Source organism: Macrotis lagotis, chromosome 1, assembly GCF_037893015.1.
Source record: "Macrotis lagotis isolate mMagLag1 chromosome 1, bilby.v1.9.chrom.fasta, whole genome shotgun sequence".
Classification (NCBI taxonomy): Eukaryota; Metazoa; Chordata; class Mammalia; order Peramelemorphia; family Peramelidae; genus Macrotis; species Macrotis lagotis.
In genome coordinates this window covers 333,313,130-333,329,445 of record NC_133658.1, presented here as the reverse complement: position 1 = coordinate 333,329,445, position 16,316 = coordinate 333,313,130, and the positions used below count along the sequence as shown (strand labels likewise).

Below are 16,316 nucleotides of genomic sequence, written 5' to 3'. Positions count from 1 at the left end.
CCTATAGAGTCCAGGCCCTTTTAAAGGTAGGTCCACTTCTTTAAGGTTAGGACTTAACCACTATTACAATATGTTCAACTATTCCATTGTCTAAGTGATTTTGTCATTGACTTCAGAAATATAGCTATCAAGGCTTTGCCCTTTCTAGCTCTCAATTCCTGACCTGATCATCCAAGGTGGCAGTAGGAGATTCTTACCCTATTATGTCCAGTCAAAAAGTAAAAGAAGGAAAGTTCAGAAATAACTCAGGAAGAATTCCAGGCAAACAGGAAAAGGGGTCTGAGACAATTTGCATTTTGAGGATTTTGTTTTACATTTTCATCCCAATTATCTGCTCAGGTCAATGGGTTTCAGAAGTACCAATCACTCCCTGGATAGCTCCAAAGTCACAAAAACAATCATTTATATAATCCAGCAGCTACTAGGATCCCACATAATAAAAGGTGGAGAGCTGTGCATTGTCCTACCCAAACATTCACAAAACTGAACTAGTTCCAATCAATCAGACCCTCACTCCTACCTTTCCCTTCTTCCCTTTTCTTCTTTCGCTTCTTTCTCCCCTTTTCTGTTTTGATTTTTCTTCTTTCTCATTTTTCACCCTTCTCTCCATTTTCTCATCTCTCCATTTCTTTCTCCTCTCTTCCTCCATTTTTCTTCCTCCCTTTCTCCTTTCTGTCTTTTCCCTCCTTTTTGCTCTTATTGATACTTACTTTTGCTGCTTATTTGCTTTTTACTTCCATTCTTTCTTTCCTTCTCTTCATCATTCCCCTCTTCTTTTTTTTTAGTTATTTTGCAAGGCAATGGGGTTAAGTGGCTAGGTAATTATTAAGTGTCTGAGGCCGGATTTGAACTCAGGTACTCCTGACTCCAAGGCCAGTGCTCTATCCACTACACCACCTAGCTGCCCCCATCATTCCCCTCTTCTTCCCTTCCTTTTTCTCTTTACCCTTCTTCTTCTTATACCTATAAGGTCTTCCTTTCCTATCCTCCTGTCCACCCAATTTTTCTTTTCCCATTATATGCTAAGTTGATAATGCTTCATTTTAAAAGGTCCCTCTAAAGACAATGCTTTAATCCAGTGGATTTAGATGTCAGAAATATTAGATTCTAATTCAGAACTAAGAAACAATATGAAATAATGATTAGAGAAGCAGTCTCCAGATCAAAAAGACCTGTGTTCAGGTCTTGCCTCTGGCACCTACTGGTTTTATGATTCTAGACATGTTACTTCTTGGCCTCTCAAGTCTCACTTCCAATATTCTAAGTTGTAGAATGGTTACCAAGATGTATTGATGAATGAAGTTTTCTCCATAGGGAATTTTCTATGATAATTAAATTATAGGTCTGACCTTTAAAAATGAGGTCAGGGCCAGTATGGGAGATGATGTTAGTCACAGGGGACCTTCAAATCTCACCAGGTATGTGGCCACCTGTTCTGCTCATACTCCATCACTCCTATTTGGCTGCCTATCATATTGAGGCTTTAGAGAGAGATTTCAAGTCTCCAAACTTGGAAGCACAATCCCCCTTTCCCTGATACCATATGGATCCAGTTCTTACTCTTTGGCTCAGGACAGGGAACAGAATAGTCCCAAATGTATCATTCTACTAGTGGCCTTGGAGTTTCATAGAACATATCCAGGGGTCAATTGTTGTGGATAGTATGCTGGAGATAGAGGACTTCAGTTCAAGTTCTGTTCCCCACTTTGTCTTGACTCTCCTGGAAAGCTGATATCTAATTATTTATTAGAGAGATGGGAAGAACAAAGGACCAGATTAAAAAATTATACTTCCTTTGCTATTGATGTTCATGATGTATTGTGTGGTGTTGAATGGTAAATGCTTGGGGGGAAGGAAGAGGAGCAGGAAAAGGAAGAACAGGTGGCTTCCCTGGACAGGAAATAACAGTGAAGCCTTGGCAGTGAAATATAGACACCATAATGAATAAAATGTTGGACTGGGAGTCACAAAAATCTAGTTTCAAATTCAAATGCTAATAATTAATAGCCATGTGACCTTATTCAATTCACAAAGTCTCTTTTGAGCCTCAGTTTCCTCACCTGTAAAATCAGGAAAGAAGACCTGAAGTGTGACTAATTCTCAAAGGTATTATGAGACCCAATTGAGACAATGCACACAAAGCACTTTGCAAACCTCAAAGACCCATATAAATATCAGTGATTACAGGTGTGTAACCTGGGGGAAATCTTTTCCTTTCTCTGGCCCTCTATTTTTCTCAAATGGAAAATTAAGGCATTGAATGAGAGGACCTTTAAGGTCCTTTCCAAGCTCTAACATTATGTGTATCTATAAATAATCACTGGATAACTTGACCTGCAAAGAATTCTCTTGAAAAGCTGATATCTAACTTATTATGGAGATGGAAAGAACAAAGGACCAGATTAAGAAATTATTCTTCCTTTGCTATTGGAAATTCTGCTCATGATGTTTTGTGTACTATTGAATGGTAAATGCTTGGGGGAAGGAAGAAGAAGAGAGAAGGAGGAACAGACCGTTTGCTCTGGCTTCCCTTGGCATGGAAGTCATGATAACATGGAGGACTAGTAGCATCTATGATACCTGCAGTCAACACAAACAAATTTGAGCTGAATAAAGTAAGTAATAAGGAGAAAATTTAAAAAGACAAGGAAAGAACTCTTTTCTGTTAAAGGTGAAAAAAAAACCTCACAGAGCAAGTAGGTGGCATTTAACTTAAAACAGAGAATGACTGGGAAAGTCAATAGGCAAAGTTTAGGTGGGAAAACATCATTCCAATTTTGGTCCACCACAATAGTTTGCCGATCACTGATGCAAGCAAAATTAGAGTTGGGACAAAGAGTACAAATTAAAGAGAAACAGATTTCAGATTATTTAAAAGAAGAGAAGTGCAGAAGGGAAAGATAGAGAGAGAAGGCAAAGATGACCAAGTAGATACAAAGAAGGAGGAGAGAATGAAAGGAAATGAGAGGAGAGAGGAGGAAGAGAAAAGAATGAGGAGGAGAGAAAGGAGGGAAAACAGGAAGGAAGGAGGGAGGGAGGGAAGGAGGAAGGGAGGGAGAGAAGGAGGAAGGGAGGGAAGGAAAAAAGAGTATAAGTCTGGAATTATTTTGTTTGTGGTCACTACTATCAGCAAAATCCCACATGCACAGTTAAAACAAATATCCTTCTTGAACTTAGAGCAATGTTGTAAATTTCTGAAGTCACTTTTTTGCCTTCTCAAGACAAAGTTTACCTCTCCGTTTAGAAATAGAGCTTTTTATAGTTTTACCACTCATACAGTCTTTTGCACCCAATATAATAAAGGTTTGTTGGATGAATAAATATAAAGAATACCTATAAGTGACTGAGGGTGGGATATAACTCTGAGAATCTAAAGGTTTTTTTTTTTTACTCCAGGTCCATTTTATCACATAAAGGAGTTAGGAAACAATGAATATGGATAATGGCTTATGGGATACAATCTGTCCCCTGGCTTTTAGTCCAAGCTTTTAGGGACAAGAATAGACCCCAGAAGCAAGGGAATGAGGCCACTGGAGGGGCGGGTACCAACATGAAGAGGGCCAAACAGCTGAGTCTGCAATTCTCCCCCAGGAGCAGACCAGGGGGGCAGCCTTCCCACACCTTTCACTTTGTCCCCAGAATGCTCCATTTTCTCCCAATGGACTTGGATATATTATTTTTAAATCTTCTTTTTGACACTCACACAGCATGACTTGATCCGATAAACAAAACCTTCTGGTACTGTTCCATGGGCTTCAGCTAAAGCGTGGGGCACACTATGGGAAAAACAGTTCAAGAGAGAGGAATTTAACATCTAGCATTTCCTGTGACAACTGAGTTAACAGCATAAATAGGTCAGTTTACAGGTAAATTGTCCTCAGACCCAAAGTGTCAAAGTCCCTGAATTCTGCCTGTTAGCCTGTTTTTTTTGTAGCTTCTCAGTCTCTCATCTCATACTATTTGTGGTTATTTCATTCAATTCAATTCAATTCAACAAACATTTACTATAGAATAGCCATAGCACTGTAGAACTGTCTTCCTCTATAAGTCAAATCACTATCCCTGAATTTTCCCAGATCAAAACTTGGTTCCTAGTCACCCCTACCCTAGATATGATAATTTCTCCCAATGAGATGAGTACTGGCCTCCTGACCATAGGACCTGGTTTAAAATATTTCATTAGATAATTACTATCTTTGTAAACCTAGACAAGTTCCTTGATTTCTGTTTCCCAAACTGAAAAAAATAAAAGAATTGAATTAGCTGACCTCTGAGGTTCATTCCAGGTCTGGATCTGTGATACAATTTATATCCTCAGAACACAGTACAGTGCCTTGTATACAATAAATGCTTAAAAAAAGATTTTTCATTCATTCAATCACTGGACTTGGAGTCAGAAGTCTAGGATTCATGACCTTGCCACTTAGTAGCCTTTATCATCATGGGCAAATTACCTCTTAGCTTCAGACTCTTCATCCATTCAATGAAGATAATACCAGCCATAACTACAAAGAACTTGAAGAACTCACTACCTCATGTAACAGTCCAATCCATTGTAAGGTAATAGTCTTTAGAGTTAGAAGGGATCTTTGGACCTGATCAAATGCCCACATAAGGTGGCGGCTAGGTGGTGCAGTGGATAGAGCGCTGGCCTTGGAGTCAGGAGTACCTGGGTTCAAATCTGGTCTCAGACACTTAATAATTACCTAGCTGTGTGGCCTAGGGCAAGCCACTTAACCCCATTTGCCTTGCAAAAAAAATGCCCACATAACTGATTTATCCAATTGTGGCTGAAAACAAGGAAAGAAGGCAGTATTATTTATCTTTAGCGATCTGAAGCAGAGGTCTCCTGGTAAAAAGTACCATACCACACCAACTTCTTTCCTGCAAACAAACCTATGTAGGGAAGTTATAAGGGAATTGAACAGTTCTCAGTGTTATCAGATCTAATTGCCAAGGTCCAGTAAGAACTTTCAGAGTGCTGGACTGTGCCCTCAGATACAGAAAATCAGAAAAATATGTCCAGGAGAGATCTATATCTCTGGAAAGCTGGAGTCAAAACCTAGGTCCTTTGGAATTTTTCCCTAAGACTGATGAGTTTTCCCATTGGTTCTAATTATACTCTCCAGAGTTTCTCAGAGTAAGTCTCCTTTTGTTTGAAATCAAAAAACTTTCAGTCTTTCAATATTATAAATAACTAGGAGATCAAGGAATAGTTTAATGTCAGATCTATAAGAAGGGAAGCAGTTTATAACCAAGGAAGAGATGGAGAACATCATTAAAAACAAAGTGGATAATTTTGATTACATTAAATTAAAAAGCTTTTGCACAAACAAAATCACTGTCACCAAGATCAATTTGTAGTAAATTGGGAAACAATTTTTACAATTCATATTTCTGACAAAAAGACCCATTTATAAAATATATAGAGAACTGAGACAAATTTTTTTTAAAAAGCCATTCCTCGATTGACAAATGGTCAAAGGATATGCAAAGACAATTTACAGATGAGGAAATCAAAGCTATCCATTGTCATACGAAAAATCACTCTAAGTCATTACTGGTTAGAGAAATTCAAATTAAAGCATCTTGGGGGGTATCATCTCACACCTCTCAGATTGGCCAATATGACCAGAAAAGACAATGATCAATGTTGGAAGGGATAAGGGAAATCTGGGACACAACACATTGTTGGTGGAGCTGGAGAGCAATTTGTCCAGAGGGCAATAAAATGTGAATACCCTTTGATCCAGCAATACATTTCTTTTGATCTTGGTGATAAAGCATCATTTGTACAAAAATATTCATAGTAGCTGTGTTTGTAGTAACAAAGAATTGGAAATCGAGTGAATGTCCATCAATTGGGGAATGGCTGAACAAATTGAGGCATATGTATGTGATGCAACACTATTGTTCTATTAGAAATTGGGAGGGATGAGATTTCAGAGAAGCCTGGAAAGACTTGCATGAACTGATGCTAAGCGACATGAGCAGAACCAGAAGAACCTAGTACACCCAACACCAACATGGGGGTGATAATCAAACTTAATTGGCTTGCAATAATCAGGGACAATTTTAGAATTTCTGCAATGAAGAATACCATCTGTATCCAGAGAATGAACTGTGGAGTTTAAACAAAGACCAAAGATTATTAGCTTCAATTAAAAAAAAAGTTGTCTTATGTACTGCATAATTTTGCTATCTCTAATATATTATTTTTTCCTCAATGATATGATTTTTCTCTCAACACATTCAATTTTGTTTAATGTATAGCATGGAAACAATGTAAAGATAATCAGACTGCCTTCTGTGGGGGAAAGGGAGAGTGGGAGAAAATGTGTAAAATTCAAAACCTTACCAAAAAATGATAGGTAGAAAATTCTATTGTATGTAATTGGAAAACAAATAAAATATTTATATAATAAATAAAAAAATAAAAAGTTTTGGATTAAAAAAAACATTCAGTCTTTAACCCAGAAGGGAAACAGAGCTGCCTACTAAAGTGTCCCCTCATCTTTGGAAGAAAGAACAATTAGCTTCAAATTCCTGAAAGATTAGGATATGTACAGTAAACACTAATAAACCAGACTCAACTCTGCAAAGATGAAACAGAGACTGATCCATGAAACATCTCCTCTCTGGTTCATCAGATTTCTACAGGTCTTGACAGTGTCATGGTTTAAAAGAAATAGAAAACTTCGGGATTCAGCATTTTTGTATTTGATAATGGACTTTAAAAGAGTTTGGTTTCTCATTGAATATATTCTCCTCTCCACCCCTTCATTCAGTTGCCTTTACTATAAAACTATTAAAGTAGTAAAACCCCTCCTGGCACTAGAATTCAACAGCAGGATTGTGTTCCTGACTGATATTGATCCAAGGTACCTTTAAACAACTATATTACATTGCGTTGCCCCCCCCCCATTTGTTTAAACAGTCCATGATGCCCAAAGCTAGGTCAACTGCTGAGACATAAGGCAGGGAAAGAAGTTTTAGAGAATCCCCCCATGAAGTAAATAACCACAAGCTGAGTTGGTCCCAGTGGAAACCAGGAAAAGCTCTCTAGGAAAATGATGCCTGGTTATCACTAGTGGGGGTTGGAGAAAGAAAGCAGGGTGGGCAGAATAAATAATGGTTTATGAGAGACGATAAACCATGGGACTTTTAGTAACCAGCCACCCAGACTCCAGCTTTGAGTCTTTTCTTTATGGCCATTTTCTTTTGTTGGGGGTCTGGTAATCACCTGGTCCCATGGCACACTCATTAACCCAAACTAGGTTCTACAAAAACACAAGAAGATCAATGAGAGGGGAGCCATTAGTGTTACTCAGGCGGTGCTCCACCAACAAGCCCCATCTGAAAAATGTGGGCAGAGAGGTCTACTGGAGTGCCTTGAGGTCTGCATCTAAATTGGCTGTCAGTCTTCAGTCTCTACCCTCCTCTTCACCACACCCACAAAAATCCAGAGATAAAGATCTCTCCTGGACATATTTTTCTCATTTCCCGTATCTGAGGGCACAAACCAGCCCTCTGAGGGTTCTTGCTGGACCTTGGCAATTAGATCTGATAAATAACAATGAGAACTGTCCAAACTCCCTTATCCTTCCCTACATTGGTTTGTTTGCGGGAAAGAGGTTGGTGTGGGACAGAATTTTTTACCAGTAGCTTTCTGCTTCAGATCCAGCTAAGATAAATAATACTGCCTTCTTTGTTAATTGTTTTCAGTCACTAATGGAATCATAGGATAAGAGAAGTCAAAGTGACTTTGGACATCTCATAGTCTGCCTCCTACCCAGTCTGTTAATCCCCGCTGGGGCAATACTAGCAGAAGGTCATTCAATTTCTTTTTGAATACAGGTTCTTATAGGATTTTGGAGTTGAAACAAGTTCTCAGTTCTCAGTTGATTCAATTCCTACATTTTAATAATAATGTTTGTCCTTCATTCTTGAAGAAAGCCATAATATCAGGGAGATGATACATAACAAGCACCTGAATTGGATTTAAGTGAGGGGGTGCTGCGCTAAGTCTCCAGCCTCACTTTCTCCTCCAGAGTCGTCTGGGTCCAGTGGCCAGATATAAATCAGGACAACTGAAGATGACCCTGGATGCAAGGCAATCAGGGTTAAGTTATTTGCCCAGGGTCACACAGCTGATAAATGTCTGAGCCTAGATTTCAACTCCCATCCTCCTGACTCCAATGCCAGTGCTCAATCCACAGTGCCATCTAGCTACCCCTTGGGAACAGAGGTCTAGAGAAATAAAACAACTCTCCCAAGACCACATAACTAATAAGTGGCAAAATGGGAGGTCAAACCCAAGCATTCTGATCCAAATCCAAGAACCTTTCCACTCTACCATGATCAGCTCTCACCTCTAAAGTGAGCACATTCCTTTTTTTTTGCTACTAGTTCTACCTCCATGAAGGAAGGATTTTCATATCAGAACTAAGGGTCATAAGAGGGCATAATCCTGAGGTCTGTTTTTCTAAGAAAGAGGGGGATCACATCTAGTCCAGGGATTTCTCTTTGCCACTGAGGACCAAATCATTGATAGGCGTGTGGTATAGTATAAAAAGAAATGGATTAGTGTCCAGTTGTGATACTCAATAGCTAGGTGACTCTAGACAAGTCATTTCACCTCTCTGGTGAATGAGAGATTTGGGCTAGATGGTCCCTGAGGTCCCTTCCCCCATCGATCTATCATCCTTTGGACCTGAAACCTATATAAATCTGGCCTCAGATACTTATTGGCTGTGTGTCCTTAAGTCAAGGGTCTCTGAGCTTCAGTTCCCTTATCTATAAAATGAGGATTTTAAATATCACATCACACACAGGACTCGGGGTGCTAAATGAATATACACAACTTACAGCTCTCTAGAGCTTCAGTATCCCAGTCTTGAGGTGGGGAGAGTCTTCATAGAAGGATGTATCACTGGAATGTCTCACATTTCTGTAATGCTTTGTGATTTCCAGAAGTGTTCTCCCTCAGGACAACCCAAAAAAGTAGGAAGTGCTAGTCACAATGTTACCATTTCACAGGTGAGAAAACTGAGACCCAGATAGGGAAAATGATTTCATCAGTCCTGGTTACAAGATGAGAGCTTTTTCCATTAGGCCTGTTCCACTTCAGCAGCTGAAAAGGTCATTTCCCCTGGCATGAGTTGGGGTATTCATGCCCAGTTGGTAAGATGCCAGAATTATTAAATTCCTTTTCTCTTGTCTCCTGTTCCAGGTGAATGTAATCTAACTTCTATTGTACACAAGCATATTTTTTTTTCCTTTTGCATTTTTAAATGTGCCAAGGTTAAGAGACAAAGTAGGAGGTAAAAAATATCCTTAGCTGTCATGGTCACCATTGTGCTGAAATGAATTCAAAACACGGAAAAGGAACACAAGGTGGGTAGGGTTGTAAATGCCTGGATCCCTGCCCATTCCTTCTCATCTGTGCTCTTGCCTTATTGTCAATTCCCCTGGTTTCTGTGAGTCCTGAAGCAAGTATGGTGGGAGATGGAGTATCTTCCTCATCTCTGTAAATCCTCTTTCTACAGCATGGAAAATTCCTACAGATATAGGGATGGGACTGTGGCGATGAGGTCAGTAGCCTCAGACTCAGCTATACTAATGGGGCAGGTACATCACTTCAATTCTCTGGGACTCACGCAATCCCAGAATTTCAGAACTGGAAGGCAAGACTCTAACCCAACCAACCCAAAAAGAAATTTTGTACAAGCCCCTGCTTGAAGACATCTAATGAAGAGGAACCATTACTTCCCACTTTTGATCAGTTTTAAATTCTCATGATATTTTTTCAGGGGCAGCTAAGTGGTGCAGTGGCTAGAGCACCGACCCTGGAGTCAGGAGTACCTGAGTTCAAATTCGACTTCAGACACCTAATAATTACCTAGCTGTGTGGCCTTTGGCAAGCCACTGAACCCCACTGCCTTGCAAAAACCTAAAAACAAAAAGACTTTTTTTTCTAAAATCACATCAAAATCTTCCTCTGCAATTTTCACTTATTGTTCTTAAATCAGTCTCACTAGGGCAAAAAAAAATCCCACAAATTTTAGAAAACAGCAGATCTTTCAGAAGTTCAAATTCTTGCTCCATCTCAATTTCCTCATATAAGAATAATAATAATAATAATAACAATGTAATTGTATTTTGCACTTTACTGAATTACTGAAGAGAGACTTGTTGAAAACCAAGATGGCCTATAGAAATTTAAGATATGAATTGTTATTACAATCAGAAGGACCAAATCCATCATCATAAGGGGCTATGTACAACATTAATAGATTCCAAAAAGGCTTAGGTATCCATGGATAAAATGGTAGAGAGAATCATTCAAGAGAATTTGGTATTTGAGTGACCATTTGACAAGATACCAGGAGTTTTTTTCTTTCTCCAGTCAACAATCCTTTAGTGTTCTGATTGAACCCTTCCTCTCTCTATCACCAAAATTTTCCAACTTTTGGCCTATTTTCAGTCCATTCACTGACTGTAGGTAAATGATGAATGTTTTTTAAGTTAACATAGAGGCCTTAGAATTTAGACTGTTGGAAATAGAAAAGACTATCATAAATAAAATATCATAATATGGAATATTAAAAGTTGGAACTATAAAATACCCCTTTTACATATAATCAAACTGAGGTCTAGAGAGAGAGAGAGAGAGAGAGAGAGAGAGAGAGAGAGAGAGAGAAAGAGAGAGAGAGGAAATGAGTAGTCCAAGGTCACACAACCAGAGAGGGGTAGTATCAACTTGAATCCATGACCTCTGACTCCCACTTCAATGTTCCCTGCTAAAAAGAGGTGATATTATAGAGTGAGTATTAAACAAATACTTAACAGCTGACAAGACTAGCCCACCAAAGGTTTTAATTTTATCTGAAATTGAGATATGATGCCACCAGAGAACAACATGAGTGATTCAGTTCTGGTTCAAAAAAGGACTGGATTTTCTATATTCCCATATGCCATTATGGTTTCTCAGATTATATAACAAATGGCAGGACATAGGCACTGAATGAACCAGAATGAAAAAGGTATGATTAAGAAACTTTCCTGTCACTGGAATCACCTGGGGAGTTGTAATGTTTTCAGCCAGCAAATCTGTACAGAATACTTTTTTCAGAATAGTGCTTGGTACATTGAAGGGATAAAAGAAAAATACTTATACATCCTCCAGGTATGGTGTGGAGAGGGAAATATACCAGTGGGTGAAATTAAAAAACTAAAGTTTGTTCATTTTTAGAATCAAAGGACCTGGATTTTAATCCTGACTCTGTTACTACCTTCATAAACAATAGGTAAATCAATCCTCTTCTCTGAACCATAGATGCCTCATCTATAAAGTGAGGGAATTGGATTTGATAGTAATAGATGACCTTCTATAGAACATTCTCTCATATTTTACCTACATTATCTCACAACAGTCCTCTGAGGTGTGTGTTATTATTTTCATTTCACATTCAGGAAAACTGAGATTCATAGAGATGAAGCAACTTGTTCAAGATCATATAGCTAGCAGGAGTCTGAGGAAGCATTCATAGCCAGCTTTTCCTGATTCAAAGTCCAATGCTCTAACCATTTCAATAAGTTGCTATAAAGGTCTCTTTCCATTCTGTTACAGTCCAGTAAGGGGAAGAAGACAAGTTTCCAATAAATGACAGTAATGCAAAGTACCATATAAAATTACAGAAAACAAGTTCAGAGTGATGTAGGAATGCAGACGAAGTGGAGATTTTTCCCTCTGAAGGAACCAGGGAAGGCACCATAGGGATGTCATTGTGTTGCAATGGCCATAAGCAGAGATGAGGAGGACATTCTAGGCAGAGAGACAAAGCAAAAAAGTCAGAGGAAGGACCCAAGAGACAGGGTTCTAGAAAATGCAAGTTCTTGGGTGTGGCTGAGTTGTTAGGTAGATTTACAATGACAGATGACACTGGAAAGATAGATTGTGACTAAAATCAGATTGTAGAGGGCCTTGAATGCCAGGCTGAAGGAGTTGGAATTTTATCCTGTACATGATGGAGTGCCATTGAAAAATACTCATCCAGGAGAATGACATGATGAAAGTGGTGCTTTAGAATAATTGCTCTTGGGATATTAAAGGATATTAATTTGAAGGCAGAGGGACTATTCACTTCAAATCAAGCACTTCAAATCACATCCTGCCAGGGCAGGGTATGCATGTGGGGAGGGAGCATCTTTCTGTAAATACACAGCAAAGCTCAATATTTCACTATGGAGAAGAAAAAATAAAGTATAGATATGCTATGCCTCTAACCACTACAGAAATAATTTAGTATGAGTGATAAATGAACAAACAAACAAATGAACAAATAAAGGCAGGGCAATAATAGATAGAAAAGAATGCTGAAATTAGAGTCAGAAAGACCTGAGTTCAAATTCAGTCTCAAACACTTATTAGCTATATGACTCTGGGCAAAGTCACAACCTCAGTTTGCCTCAGTTTCCTCATCTATAAAATGAGAATAATAGCACCTACTTTACAGGGACAATGAAATAATAATTGCAAAGTGCTTTGCAAAATACTTTACACATAATAAACAATACATATAATGATATAAGAGTGATTATATAAATGCCAGATAGTATTATTATTAATCTCTCTCAGGCTCAATTTCCTTATCTATAAAATGGGATTGATAAGATCAGGTTTCTCCCAAGTTTATGGTAAGGATCAAATGATATAAAGTGTTTTGCAAACCTTAAGGATCATATAAATGCTAGGTATTAATATTATTATTTATCATTAATAAGCATTTACTAAATTTTCACTACATGCCAACAATCATGCTAACTAAGCATATGTATTCTAATATGGGGAGCAAAAAATACAGAGGCATAGTGGCAAAGGAGGAGTATTTTGGTTTGGAAAATTGCAATGGAGACAAGAAGGAGTAGATTGACACACCCTTTCTGGAAGCAATGACAGAATTGATGTGATTATGGTTCAATAACTGGAAATGGGTGGGAGGTTCTGGGCAGAAGGGTACATGCAGGAACAAGGCAGCTAGTGAGAAGATAGTGGGGAGGGAAGTGAAACATGGCTGGAGTTAGGCCTAGAAGTAATAGGTGATGGAAGCAACTGCCAATCAGAACAGCAGGGCCCCTGATCTGCTCAATAAGCTGTTTTATGGCCAAGAGTCCTAGAACACTGCATTCTCCAAAGAATTAAAAATGAGCATGAGTATTCCTCAGAAGATGCAACACATCACAAATAAACTCCCAAGAATTGGAATAAAGGGTTTCATCAAACAAAATACTATAGGCTCAAAAAGTTGGGCTAAGTACATGGCAGAAGTCAGAGAGAAGCAAATGGAAAATTCAAGTGACCTATACAGTATCCTCTAAAAGCAAGGAGGAGGGGTGGCTAGGTGGAGCAGTGGATAGAGCACAGGCCCTGGAGTCAGGAGTACCTGAGTTCAAATCTGACCTCAGACACTTAATAATTACCTAGCTGTGTGGCCTTGGGCAAGCCACTTAACCCCATTTGCCTTGCAAAAACCTAATAAATAAACAAATAAATAAATGAAAGCAAGGAGGATCCTCTGATGGGAAGACATGGAAAAGAATTTTGGAGACTGGGTAGGATGGATGATGTTACAAACCTGCATCACTGGAGGAAATAACCACATTGATGAGGCCCTGGAATTCTTACATTAAGTATTAATTTAATAGGGACATCCCTAAAATGTTTTGAATGAATCTATTTTTTTAAAAATCAAATCTTATTTTAAATTAAGTCCTACTTTAAGTTACATATTTCTGGCCTTTTTAAAGAGATCATGAAATACTATTTGTAACATTAAGAATCCAATAACTGGAAGTGACAGAGAAGCATATCTTGATCTTTAGAAGGAAGACTTTCCTAATATAGTTGAGATATTCCAACTACAAATAGGACTGCTCCATATAAGTTCCCAACTCTAGAAATGTTCAATCAGAGACTGGGTGGCCATCTGCTTGTTGAAATGATTTCTGCATGGGCAAGAAAGGTGAATAGTGTAATTTCTAAAATCCCTTCAATTCTATTATTCTAAGATAACAATAATAATAATAAATAACCTTTACATAGCACAAATAGTATATGCTAGTTGGGCTGGTTGGGTGGTGCAATGGATAGAACACTGAGCTTGGTATCAGAATGACTCACCCTGCTGAGTCAAATCTAGCCACAGACACTTAATTAACTGTGTGACCCTGAGCAAGTCATTTAACCCTGTTTGTCTCAATTTCTCATCTCTAAAATCAGAGAAAGAAATTGCAAACTACTTCAGTATATTTGCCAAGATACCCTCAAATAGGGTGATGAAAAGTCAGACGTGATTGAAACAACTGAACATATGTAGTGTGCAATGCTAGACACTTTATTATTATCTCATTTGTCCTCACAACAACCATGGGAACTAAATGTGATCATTCTCATTTTAGAGATGATGAAACTGAGACAGAGATTAAGTGACTTGTCCAGGGTCACTCAGCTAAGTGCTTAATTTTACATTTGAACTCAAATCTTCCTGATTCAACCCACAGTGCTCTAAACCCTTACACCATGTAGCTGACTAATATATAGACAAATATAGAGACAAAATAATATAGACTAAACCAGATTTTTCCAAATTGAATCCTAGGATCTTAAGTATTTAGAGTTGGAAAAGAACTTAGAGAACATCAAAATTAACCTCTTTTGGTTTCTGGACATGAAGACTCAAATTAGGTTTTCTTAATATGAGATCTGTTCATATCTTTAAATCCTCTTGTTGCACCATGCCATCATTTTCCCATCTGTCTCCCACTAAACAAGGTATCCATTGGCCTAATTCTTTCCAATCATTATAGAATTGCAATTCAGAATTGAAATCATAGTAATAGACCTGAAAAGAACCACAGTGACCATTTAGTACATGAAGCATAAATCCCTTCCACAGTATGCCTAACAATCAGTAAGGCAACCTCTTCTTGAACTCATTATAGGGAACTCAATACTTCTTGAGGCATCTAATTCCATCATTAAGCAGATATAATTGTTAATAAGTTCTTATTTTGAGCCAAAATCTGTCTCCCTGTCCCTTTCTCCTCTGGAGGAATTCCAAATACATCTACAAATCCCTGCTTCTCCAGGACAATCCTTCAAAGAGAAAGTTAATGATCATGACCCCAACCACCTGTCCCCCAACTCTAGCTGAGTCTTTCCTTCTCAAAGATAAATATATTCAGTTCTTTCAAACAATTTTTATATGACATAGTCTCTGATCCCCTTGTCATCCTAGTCACCTTCCTCTGAATGTGTTCCAGGTCATCAACATCCCTTCTAAAACATGATTCCCAAAACTAACCACAACATCCCAAATAGAATCTAACAAAGTATAGTGGATTTGAACAATTTTGAATGCAGACATTAATAATCAGAATTAGAAATGAGGCATGAATAATTCCATAAATCTTATATTAATTAAAATATGATTTAAGAATATCTTCTCTTTACAAAGCAATTTCTCTCCCTTCTGTTCCATTAAAATATCCTCTTTTATCCAATATAGAACCTATATCCATACATAAACTTGACATTCTAAAGAACAGAGTTGTGACCCTAATAACTACTTAGAAGTTCTGTTACCGTGTCTCTTGCTATCTCTCAAAACATGAAGAAGTTTTTCAAGACACTTAGGGAACTATGATAATCTCTGAATGTAGAGAACAGAGGGTTAGCCAGGACATCTAGATTTAGGTATTGTCTCAAATATTGAGTCTTTCTAAAGATCTAAGATAATGATGACATAGAATGACATGGCAGTCTTTTAACCAAACAGCAATATAAAAATATTTATAGGAATACACTAAATTCTTAAAGTTATAAAAAATTTTATTATTAGAGATGTGATGTTATTTTTTTCCATTTTACAGTTGAGGAAACTGAGGCATGTAATGATTAAGTGATTTGCCCAGTACCACACAAGCTAGCAAACATCTGAAGCTTGTTTTGAACTCAATTCTTCCTGACTCCAGGAATAGTCACCTATCTGCTGCACCACTCCTGAGTTGAGAGAATGGAATGTGTATGAGAGTTGCTATGAAGGTAGAAATGAAGGGGTTAGCAAAAAAATTGGATATGTGAAATACAAAAGAAGAGTTAAAGATGACAAGGTTGTAAGTCTGGATGACTGGAAGCAATGATAGCGTTATAGAGACAGAGAGAATGGGGAAAGAAGAAAGAGATATATTCTGTTTTGGACGTGTTGAATTTAAGATATCTAAGGGATGAATATCTAGTTTGAGATGTCCAATAG

At 38.0% G+C, this 16,316-nt stretch overlaps 1 long non-coding RNA gene across 1 annotated transcript in view; it reads right to left on the bottom strand.

Annotated features, from left to right (window-relative positions):
• Positions 1-16,316, bottom strand: part of LOC141517527 (uncharacterized) — a 95,833-nt gene that overhangs the window by 50,604 nt on the left and 28,913 nt on the right. Inside the window, exon 2 of the long non-coding RNA XR_012476891.1 lies at positions 3,704-3,776. This is a non-coding gene — a long non-coding RNA (uncharacterized LOC141517527). The remainder of the gene's footprint in view (positions 1-3,703; positions 3,777-16,316) is intronic.